Source organism: Pyrus communis, chromosome 17, assembly GCF_963583255.1.
Source record: "Pyrus communis chromosome 17, drPyrComm1.1, whole genome shotgun sequence".
NCBI lineage: Eukaryota > Viridiplantae > Streptophyta > Magnoliopsida > Rosales > Rosaceae > Pyrus > Pyrus communis.
This window is the reverse complement of record NC_084819.1, coordinates 7088696-7101105: the sequence shown is the minus strand read 5'-3', so window position 1 is coordinate 7101105 and position 12410 is coordinate 7088696. Positions and strand designations below refer to the sequence as shown.

General features: G+C 35.1%; 1 non-coding gene across 1 annotated transcript; it reads right to left on the bottom strand.

Moving 5' to 3' along the window:
• Positions 1 to 12337: 12337 nt before the first annotated feature.
• On the bottom strand, positions 12338 to 12410 carry TRNAK-CUU (transfer RNA lysine (anticodon CUU)). The gene has a single exon. It is a non-coding gene; the product is annotated as a tRNA-Lys (tRNA).

Below are 12410 nucleotides of genomic sequence, written 5' to 3'. Positions count from 1 at the left end.
CGATTTGATGTTTATACGTAACTTGTACGTGCTTTTTGAGAACCTACACATGATTTGGCTCGCACCATCTGTTGAAACAAGATGCATGATTTTGGAAGTGTTGTAGTGTCCGACCTCATTCATTGGTCATTTTGAAATTTTAATTAATGCAATCTAACACTCGTACACTTTAATAAATAAATACGTAATGACTATTTTAGAGTTTCATAATTGATTGGGTCAAACATAGGCCATGTCCACCATTTTTACATATCCTTCTTTTTCCATGCGTCCATATTAAGTTTTAGAATTTTAAAGGATTCAAATGAACAATTAGTATTACAGTCTATTGGTATTTCTCTTCACTTGTAAGTAAGATGTCTTAGATTCGATTCTTGCCAAAAACGAATTTGAATCACATTATTGCTAATCCATTTTGAAGCTAAGCTCATTCTCTCTTATTTAATGTAGATAATATCATTTGTTAAAAAAAAAAAAAAAAAGATTCAAATGCCTCATTTATTTGTAGACCCAATGTTTAATATTATATATTTTCTTCATTTCTTTAAAAAGGATACCAAATTGTGGTTTTGTCATGACATTCTACTTTTTCGAGGTCAGCAAAGACTCATAGAAGCATTTCAGCCTCCCTCCTTTTGGCGACCATTATATGATTAATTAACCCAGCGCCAGAAATCGAACCCAAGATGTACCATGTTGAATACAGAACTAAAATTCATCATCAACCACTAAACCACATCATGCTGGTTAATGTTTTAGTGTAGATGATAATATCGTTTGTTAAAAAAACAAAAAGATTCAAATGCCTCATTTAGTTGTAGACCCAATGTTTTATATTATATATTTTCTTTATTTCTTTAAAAAGGGTACCATATGGTGGTTTTGCCACGGCAGTACACATTTTCGAGGCCCGCAAAGGCTCATAGAAGCATTTCAACCCAAGATGTACCATGTTGAATACATAACTGAAATTCATCCCCAACCACTAAACCACATCATACTGGTTAATGTTTTATATTATATAATTGATTTATTAAAGTTCTGAAATATATTGTCAAATTTGTACACATAAAATTTTGAACTATTGACTTATTGTTATGGGCAATAGCCACTCCAATACTACTAACTTATTATTACTTCTGTGTCTATTTATTATATTGCATATATTATTTTTATTACAAGGTGTCTCTATTATATTTTAAAAGAAAAATGATAACTATACATTTTTTTTTTTACTTTATTGCACATCCCTGTTTAATTATATCTTTTACCATAAATAAAGAAGAGTGTATGAGAAACTAAAAATGATGTGTGAAACTCAACTCCAATTTCAAAATTTCCAAACGTCTATTACTTTTCATTGTTGGGCTTTATAGTACATACGACCGGTGTTGGATCATTGCATGAACCCAGATGGTCTCGAGACCACCCATGAGTCCGAAGAAGTAATTGTGAGCAGTAGCAAAGTCAGGATTTCATGTGAGGGGGCCTTTCACAAATGCAAATATATGATGAATAACAGTTACAAAACTACTAATCAAAACATCATAATAACACATGCATCAATAATATTTTATTTTTTCAATAATCATAATTGTCGCTCACGAATGTTCTTATTTTAAAATCATTGCATGATAACCTCATTGCCCATACTATTAAATTTAATAAGAAGAACTAATCAAAAGGTCTAAACTCTTAACACTTAAGTAAGATGAAAGATAGACGAGAAACAACCTAAAAATTATAGAAACTAAGATAGTATTGTTTTTTGTTGAATTAATTTGAATTTTATATAAAAATGGATATGAAATTTCAAGAAATGAGAAGAATAATAGCTTTTTAATCTTGGACTCTTGCTACTAGGTTGCACTGTAAAAGAAAGATCAACGAAGATTTTTGTTTTAATTAAAAGTGAACGGGTTTAATGCTGAGATTTTTTTTTAATCAAAATGTTAAAGGTGATTTATTTTATGTCCAACAAATAAATATTAAATTAGTGTTTGGATGGAATCAAATATGGGAGTTGGAATCTTAAATAGGAGATAGTTTATAATGTGTTTTGTATTATTGACTAATAAGGGAAGGGTTGTAAAGAAGAATAATGAAAGATGTTTATAGGGGAAGGCTTGCAAAAAAAAATGTCTGGATAGGCCTATCCTATTCCCTTCGTCCCTCCGTCCCTGATTGTGAGGACATATGAGGATCACCTAACGGTCTAAACAAGTGGTGAAAGAGAGAAGATTATTATGGTTATGCAGATGTTGTGCAATAGAAGCTCAAAACAAAGAAGAAAGATGTAATTTTAGACGAAGAAGAAAGTAGAGAAGACCACCATGGCTCTGTTGTTCTTGGACCTTAGTTTCAACGAAGAAGAAATATTTTCTTCTTTTTCCCATGTGACCAACTTAATTATTGTCCAATCAGGTTGTGCCACATTAGCATTTTAATTAATAAAAGAAAAATGTATACGACCTCTAAAAAATATCATAAAGTACTACGAATTTGTAATCACTTGAACTTTCATCTCATTCCATCAAGTTTACTAAAACACTAAAACAAATATTCTGATATATTTGTATGTTATATAACAAACCTAATTAAAATAATAAACTCAAATTCTCAATACAAGTATAGTTTTTTAAGTGTTTAAGCACTTATTTACATGATATATAGTCAATTTACTTAAATCCACCTAGTCCGTTTAGGCCCCGTCTAGGCCCATAGGCGTTAAACCCCAACCCACCACCCGACTAGTACCTACATACCTTGATTAAGACCACCTATTGTTAAAATCTTAGATTCACCATTGCGTACGACCATAAATAGGCTAAGGTCAAGTTAATTTTAAAAGTCAATCTTGAACTGTTTTTAAAAGGATAGTATAATGTAACTACATATCAATAAAGAATTGTTATTGGTACTCTAATAATTTCATCTTTGATGCAGTCTTATTGGAATAGGAATGTGATTGTGTAAATTCTAGTAGATATGAGAATATATCTTATATTCCTATTAGGAGTAGATTACCTATTAAATGTTGTAATCCTAAAGGGTAAGGAGTTAACCTTCCCTACTACTATAAATAAAGGCACAAAGGGGTGGAATAACACACACCCACAATACGTCTTTCTCCTTCTCTCTCCATGTCGCAGCCTCTCTCTCTTTCTGGCCTCCATAATTGTTCAGTAAATTATGTCTACAATCAGCACGTTCTTGACACTGCGCTAACAAGACAGTTTGATCTTCAATCAGGGGAGTATTACGTTTTAATCATTCTTCTTATGATTAATTTATTGTTTCATTGAATTGATCTACATACTATTGATTCAATTTAATTTTTCTATGTTGAACGTGATACAACGCATTGGAAATGCAATTCTGGCTTTCCGAGAAGGACCTTCTACAAATTCAAAGGCTTTTTGTTGTGCCAATTAGGTACGCTTAAAATAAAGGAAAATATTTGAAACGACCCTAAAGCATGAAAACATTCCCTATAATGCATGAACCCCCCCTATGTTTATATTTTCCTTCCGATATATATATATATATATATATATATATTGTATATGTTTCATATATTTGTCAATATATATATATATATATATATATTTGTTTCATGCATTAGGCAATTTTTGCTATGTGGAATATGTGAGTCAAAGAATTAAAATAAATAGAAGCAATTAGGGTTTTTTTTTCAAATCCTAGGAATGTCGAAAAGAAAACAAGTTTATTGGGATTTTTTTATGGCGTTTTGACATCCGGACAAAGGCAGCAGCCATTTGGGCTTGCTGCGTGCGAGACTGAATAGGCATGTGGCCTGGAAAGGTTTTTCAGTTGGGCATGAAGCCCCAGCTCACCTGCAGCAGCATGCTGGGCCCTGCCCTGGTGCCCCTGGCCCAAACCAGCAGCGTTTATGCTGCTAGGCTTGTCCCGTGTCCCAACCCACCTACAACAAAGCCCACCTTCCCACTGCAAGCCTGTAGCTTGCACACGCTGATTGGGCTACCTCGTGTGGCCTGCCTAAGCCAAATTGGCCTCGTTTTTGCTTTTAGCTACACCTAACCATGGGGTGCCCACAGGTACGCTCAAAGTAGGGCTATATTTTTCGACCCTATGCTAATTTTTAGCATTTAAAAATAATTTTAACCCGAACGTTATTATTATTTTTTTCTTCTACGATCGACCCCGAATGGTCTCAATCTATTGAATTAATTAAAAGTAACCAGCAGTCCATTAATCTGATAATGAATCCAAAATTATTGACCTGAAGATCACTTTTGGACATTAACGATTCAATAATTTATTTTTATGCTTTGAACCGTTGACATACTTTCGTAGTAACGAAGCTCTCACACTTGAGTTCCCAAAGAACCTCAAATCCACTACACTTAGTTGTATATTGTATTCTATGTTCTTACAGGTACCTCATTTTATGAACCGGCAGTTCATAACTAAATTGAACTTGTAGTTTCAAATTTAGTGCCTTTGAAACCCGAAGTTTTCATAAAATAATACACCCATGAAAACCAGACGTTTTTCATGAAAACCATGTCTTAGAACTCAAATGTTCTAATTTGATGCTTATGGATGATTCCTTCCCATAACACCAATCACAATCTTGTTCCCTCCATTCAGTGGATTGTCGTACCGTAACAAGTTCGATTTCCCTGATTTAGATGTTTCTATTAGAAACCACTTTAAGTGGGTACAATACGTGAATCTCCACTTGACTATCAAGAAGATGAGAAACCATTGTAGCCAACAATGGCAAGGAAGAGCTGAATAAGCCTCCGCCATGATCTTCATTGAAGATTTGTGCCCGAAGCATTACAAATGGAAATACCTCATGAACAAGGATTCCATGGCTCTTTGGCTCACTGTTATGGACCGATTAATCATGAAAGACATTGTCTGAAGCACACCATGATTACATCTATGAATGAGTACAATTCTGAAGTTTATAAATCCGATCGAATTTTGACTAGAGAATACTTTTCTCGTCCTTCATGTTTCTAACTTGCCCCTGAAGCAGCAGTGTAAAAAGAGGAAGTTTACCAAATTCTCGGATCTGATTACTACCACAAATGTGAGAGAAAGGTATGAACCCAGTTTGGCTGGAGTCTACCGAATGGCTAGACCCAGTTCCGTCAAAGCCTAACCGAATGGTGATGCATTACTTTGGCAGGGATACACCGAATGGCATACTCTCTCACAATCCAATTTGGAGTTTGTTTTTACAACATATGGTAGAATCAGGGCTTGCCAAGGTGTGACATCATGCCCAAAGCGTGATCTTTGGCACCTAAGACCTAAAACTTCAAGAATAAGGGATAGTATTCCCAAACCTTAACCTTGCAGAATCTACTTCCGTCTTGATGAAATAGATCATTGGTTATGCACCTGTTCGTACCCCTACCAATGTTATTAAGGAGTACCATTCTAGTAGTCAATATATGAGACTAATTTTGCTCCACCAAACATCGTTGGAATAGTAGAATTTTGACATGGATGGCCTTGTTGGCCGAATCCACCCTAGTAACTTTGGTTTAGTTTGTGAACATTTTCCATGTTCTTGGATTCAAGTTTGGTGTATGTTTTACTTATGGATAATCTTGTTGATATTGTCCTCGAATATGAGTTAATTGAATCATGTTTCTTAATACATGTGACCAATTCAATTAAACACGTGATTAGGTAGGAATGTGGGAAAGTTAGTTGTTTGGATGAATGCGTACTACGCACACTAACTTTACACCTAAATCACATCTCTAACAACAACTTCAGGTCTATCCAACCTGATTAAGAGCATTGGCACGTTTCTCGTTGTATGAATGGAACTGCATCACCATTTAAGGATATTCGAGATGACAATGATCATAAATGAAACCACTAGAGTGAAATATCTTTGCACCATCTCCAAAAATGAGCTTGAAGCTTTGATTTGGGGCCAATGGGTTGTCTTCCAACAGGGAATACACCACATGTGGCCGACTTGGAGCTTGATGATTGAGCTGTTTACTTGCTTTGACACGACCTTTTAGGACACTTATGTCGAACAATGATGCTACAACGCATCTCCTTATCTGAAGTAAGGATATTGTGCCTACAAGCACATTTTGCCAAGCATGCTCATTAAGGAAATTGATTTTCTAAATCATTCCTCGCAAAGATACGACACAACTATCTTTTCACAGTGGATTCAAGGGAATATATGTGGACTAATCCAACCAAAATGCGGACCATATAAATACTTATGGTTTTGGTTGATGAATCGACAAACTGGTCACATGTTTGTCCACACACATTACTGCTAAACCTCCTGGCCGATTAAGGGTTCACCACCTTACTTATCCCTTAAGGTCCAGGAGACTGGATAATGCTGGAGAGTTTATATCGACGGTTTTCGATAAAGTATTGCATGTATTTTGGGTTTATAATTGAACATTGAATTCTCATGTTCACCCCAAATAGCCTCGTCTAGCGATCATAAAGCGCAAATTTAAATGATCACCTGAATTTTGGTAAAAGTACCAAGTTTTCGGTTTCTTCTTAGGGCTATGCAATCCTTGTACACAGTTATGTTGGTCCACCATGAGGCTCATTGCCACCCAACCTATATGATGTTACAGTTGGTTACTGGGTACGAACCTGATGATTTTCGTATTTACACATTTGGGTGTGCATTCCATGTGCCAAGTTATCCTACTGTAACGTACCAACAGATCCTCAAAGAATGATGTGTATCTTTTGTCGATCATGATTCTCTTTCACACTAGCTCTCTTAGAGCCCTTGCACGCGATCTCTTTACCTCTCATTTGTGGGTTGGCACTTGAATGAGACAGTCTTCCTGCTGTTAGGGGGAGATAAGAATGTCAATGTTCATGGAGAACAATGCGAATTTGCTTGGACGTTGCCCACTATGTCTCATTTCAATCCCCATACCGCACAAGTGTGATAAGCAAGTGCAATGAATTCTAGTTTTTAGAATGTTGCTCCAAACGCATTTCTCTGATCTAGCTAAAGTGACGAGATCATATACCAGCTGCAAAACATGCCTGCAAGGATAGACGTACTTAACGGACGTCGAGTCAACATCCCTAGAGGATGTGCCGTCTCTGTTGGACGGTTTAGACGCCCCTGTTGGACGGTCCGGTACACTGGCGGATAGCTAATCAATCTGTCTTGGCCTGGAGCACGATAGATTATTCAGTTTGTAGGATTCACTTCCCTAGAAAAGGAAGACATGACACAATAATGAATCTAAACTCGATCGCTATCTCAAATCATTTTCATCTTATGAGATTAATCCGAATTACTCCCGAGACTTGAAGTTATTGGTCCAATATGCTAGTTTGGATGAGCTAAATGGAATTGAAATGAGATTATCATCGATGATATTTTCACTTATATGGTAACTACCGACATAAATGAAAAGCGACGATATCGAACTGTGTTATGTTGATTAAGTAGCAACGTAGAACTGATTGGACAACTGAAATTACAATCCAGGTCAAATTTCTTACCAAAGTGTGTATTGGACCTGCTGTTCCTACATTGCCCAAGGTAACCCTATTGTGTTACAAGTGGGAAAGGAAGCGTTATGAGATGAATGAAATAGTGCAATATGATGCACGCCTTACGACATAAGGTTTCTCTCAAAACGTCTTGTGATTGATAACAGCATTATGAAATGTGGTTAGTGTTTTCTCCATGGGGATATAGATATGGAGATTTACATGTAAGTTCCCGAAGAATTACATGGATTGGTTCAAATAGTTCCAAAACCACGAAACACGCTGGTAACTTGTTTTGAGGTGTTCACTTACAATCCAACGGATGTGGTATACCTGTCTAAGTGACTATTTGATCAGTCAGGGATATGAATTATGTCCTTGCGTGTTAAACTATGAAGTCTTATTCCGAATTGCTAGAATTACAGTTTATGTCGTTAACATGAATCTCACTAAGACTCCAGAAGAGCTTGAGAAAACTGCCTCACACTTGAAGATGGAATTTGAGATGAAGGATCTTAGGCAAACTCGTTTATGCCTTGACCTAAAGTTCAAGTGTTGTTCTGACGGTACCTTAGTCAACCAGTCAAACTACATCCCGAATGTGTTACTTTTGAGCATACCTTTGATCGTTCATACGTTATATGCAAATGAAACCCTTGAAGAGGTTATAGAATTCGAAATTCCATATCTAAAGTTCAACTTTGCGCTTCGTTGTACTTAGCTCATTGTATTTAGGCAAGACATCTCCTTCGCTGTTGATCTTGGTAAAGATGCAGCACTGCGCTTACACGCAACTACTAAAGTGGTATTAAAGACATACCCTGAAGGTACTATGAGGGCAAATCCCAACGAATCTCGAACAGATCCAACCCCCTGATCCTCGAAATGATGCTTGCCTTGTTGTTATGCTAACGCAGGTTACTTATCAAACCTGCATAAGGCAAAATCCCCAAATGGTTATGACTTTACCGTTAGGGATATTACAATATCTTGGAGGTCCACGATATGACCTTAGTTGCGAAATCTTTGAATCGTTCCAAGACTCACCTTACTTCACTACGCCATAAGTGAGACATGTTTAAGAGTTCTTGTTGAGCATATTCAAAGTACTTGTTGTGTTTTCATCCATTGTTGAGTCCCGACGACGATCCATGAAGACTATGCTGCATGTATCTACCCGACCAAGCTGTGATACATCAATGAAGTCAACACCAAGACATATTGCGTCCACATCTACATCAGCAAAGCATCAGGAGATTGAAGTCATGCAAGCCGATCCAGGACAACCTTGCCAACCTCTACACGACGTCATGCCGAAGTCAACCTTCCAGAAGCTTGTCTGAGGAATTGGTATGCCTAGCTATCATATGCAATGCTTGTAATTCTCATTTGGAAGTTATGTCAAACTCAGGGGGAGTATCCAGAAGTATACTCACTTGATCTTAATGTACTGTTTTTCCCTACGATTAGGAGCATTTTGCCCACTGGGTTATTACTACCTAACTACGTATTAACGAGGCACCCATCCTGGGCTGATCATACCCTTGAGAGCTCTTCTACTTGCGTCCAAAAGATGTATAGTTTTGACTTAATGCAACTTCTCACTTTTCTTCTTAGTCTATGGGTTTTTCTCCCACCTTGGGTTTTACGATAGCAAAGGTTTTGTGAGTTTTACCTTTTTATGCATTCTTCTGTTGATTTGAGACTCGCATTCGCTCATTGTGCTAACGACTTCATCAACTGTACTTACTTCAACACTGAAGACTTGATATTTACACACTCAAGGGGAAGTGTTGTAGTCCTATTGGAATAAGAACGTGATTATGTAAATCCTAGTAGATATGAAATATATCTTATATTCCTATTAGGAGTAGATTACCTATTAAATGTTGTAATCCTAAAGGATAAGGAATCAACCTTCCCTACTACTATAAATAAAGGCACAAATGGGTGGAATAACACACACCCACAATTACACATATCTCTCATTCTCTCTTTATGCAGCACCCTCTCTTTTTCTGACCTCCATAATTGTTCAGTAAATTATGCCTACAACAATCTTGCACTTTTTACAAATGTATTTTTCTTTCTAACTATAAAAAAAATTTAGAATGTATAATAAAATTTCTGAGTATATATCATTAATAGTCTCTATCGATAATGGTTTTTTGTCTTACAGTCAAAGATTTGCACATATTTACACGTTAGAAGGTCAATGCAAAGTCATCCATTTGAACCAAAATTCATCTTATTAACTTGGACGTATGAACCATGACGAAAATGAGAGCAAAAGATGGGTGAAGTTGAGCAAATGGGTTTTTGGCAATTGGGTAGTTGGATCCCATGATCATTCTTCCATAAAGGAAAGAAAGCCACAAAATGTAGGTAAGAAATTATGAGAAAGCTCATTTGCAGTTGGGTAATGCTAGGGATGGCAACGGTTCGGTTTAGGGATGAAAATGCTATATTCATCTCCATAACCATGAAAAGTAACCATATCCATAACCGTCAATTAACCATCGGGGATTATCCATTACCATACCCACAGGGTAACGGATTTTCCATTGGTTAACGGTTATACCCATCTTCGTCGATACAAAAAACATATTTGTTCAATTGACGCATAATAATTTAGTAAATATTAATTTTGTCATTAAATATTTGATGTATAAAATGATTTAATGAATGGATCTTGTGGAACATAAAAATTAAAGCTAAACATTAATAATGTTGGCTAATCTTTGATATCTTCCATTAGTACTATTGGTCTAGATTCTCATAGATTTTGATTCATATCAAAACTTTTTAACTTGCCCATAAAATGCAACTCACACAATGCAACTTTTGTATTCTCAAGGTAATGGATTCAGTGAATAATAAATAAATAAATATAACAATTATATTATATATAATTATATATAAATACTATTATATTATATATAATTCAGTTCAGATTTGGAGACGGATATAGATTGGGGATCCCTATAACTATAACCAAATATTATTCACAGTTTTTTCTCATATCCAAAATATACCCGAATTTTCATACTCAAATCCAATCTATTCGGTCGGTTATCCACGGTTATCGGTTTTAACGGTTAGAATTATCGTCCCTCGATAACGCCAAAGAGACTAAGTATTTAGATCAAATTTTATAAATCATATAGCGTAGTTATTGATAATTAAATTATTACTTAACTATAAATTAACTTATTTATTTTCCATTAGTTACACATTATATGACTTATAAATTTAATTTAAAAAAATTGGCATATATAACATTACTCTTTTACACTTTCCACCCCTTTATACTTTCCACCCCTTTATAAAAGTTGAAGAATGATGCATTGTAAACGTTGAAAGCTGAAAACTTGTATTGCAATTAGAGACAGCTGGCGAAATCAAGCCCATGATTGCAGTTTGGTGGAGCCGATATGCACAAATATCTAGGTGAAAAAATTGGGAGGATCACTTAGAACATCTTCAATGGATTTGTCAAAAAATAAATATCAAATGTTAATTTGATAGCTGATGAGACAATTTAGATTTTTCTTTTTTTCAACCGATATGTTTTTTTTTTTTAATAAATGATATTTATAAGACCCATTTTAAATAGAAGTCAATTAAAATAAATTTTCAAGATCTATAATTGATGCATTAATGGAACACACACAATAAAATAATTAAAAATTATTCGACATCATTTTTTCTCATATATCAAATTTGACATATGAAAACTCATATGTCAATTCACATAGGATTGATATATCGGTGGGAGCTTGCTCCTACCTTCAAATTTGATCACACGATATTCCACTAAAGATATAACATTTCTTTTGGAGATGGTCTTAGGCTTAATTGAATTAGATGATCTATTTCTTTTTCTTTTTTTTCTTTTACACGATAGATTTGTTAGATTAAATATTAAATCAAGGAACCAATAGGTTCAAATTTACACCTTAATCTAAGGATAACATTCATCTCTATCACTGGAATGGCAGCCGATTGGATGGTCTTCTTAACCACTAAATTAAGATGTCTTTTTTTATAGAAGATACTCACGTAATAGGCTAATTTGGTTGTTAATTATGGGCCTTGTTCAATCTATCATGAAAATGCAATGAGCCAGTTAGACTTGTTTGATGTGGATCACTGTGGTTAGTTGGGATGGAAATGCAATTTTGATTAGTAAGTGATTTTCTCATAACATTTTTAGCTTTTTACACATTCATCTTTATTTGTAGCCATCATATAGAATAAATCAAACAAAATCAACCGTCAATGTGGAACAGGAATGCGTAAGAAACTAAAAGGAGTGTGTGAAAATCATTTTTTTACTTTGAGAAATATTGGCAACCTTCTTTCGTACATTTTTTTTTTATATATAGTTATTTTCCCTTTCTGCAATGTTTTATGATAATCAAAGCCCTTCAAACTTTAAGATTATTCTAGCGAAAAATCAGCCAGATTGAAAATGAATTAACTCTTTGATTAACAATGTGATGTTTTAGTGTTTAATGAATGCATTTTTATTTATTTGATAGCAATAAATGACAAAAAGAATATTGGATGTGCTTAGTTCTTTGAATGGAAATGACCTTTAAAAAGAAGCTTGGAATAAAAGCGATTCCTATGATTTAACGAAGTAGAGGACGAGAAGATGGTATGAGAATGTAGAAAAGAAAGGTTGAAAAGGTGAAGAACATTATATTACTTTCACTATAGAGATATTACTCCACTTTCAAATAGAAGAATAAAAAAACATAAAAACCTAAACACAGATGATTTTGATTTTCAAGAAACTAGTTACAAAAAGGCAAATCGCCCACCGTGGGGCTCAAACCCACGACCACAAGGTTAAGAGCCTTGCGCTCTACCAGCTGAGCTAGACGGGC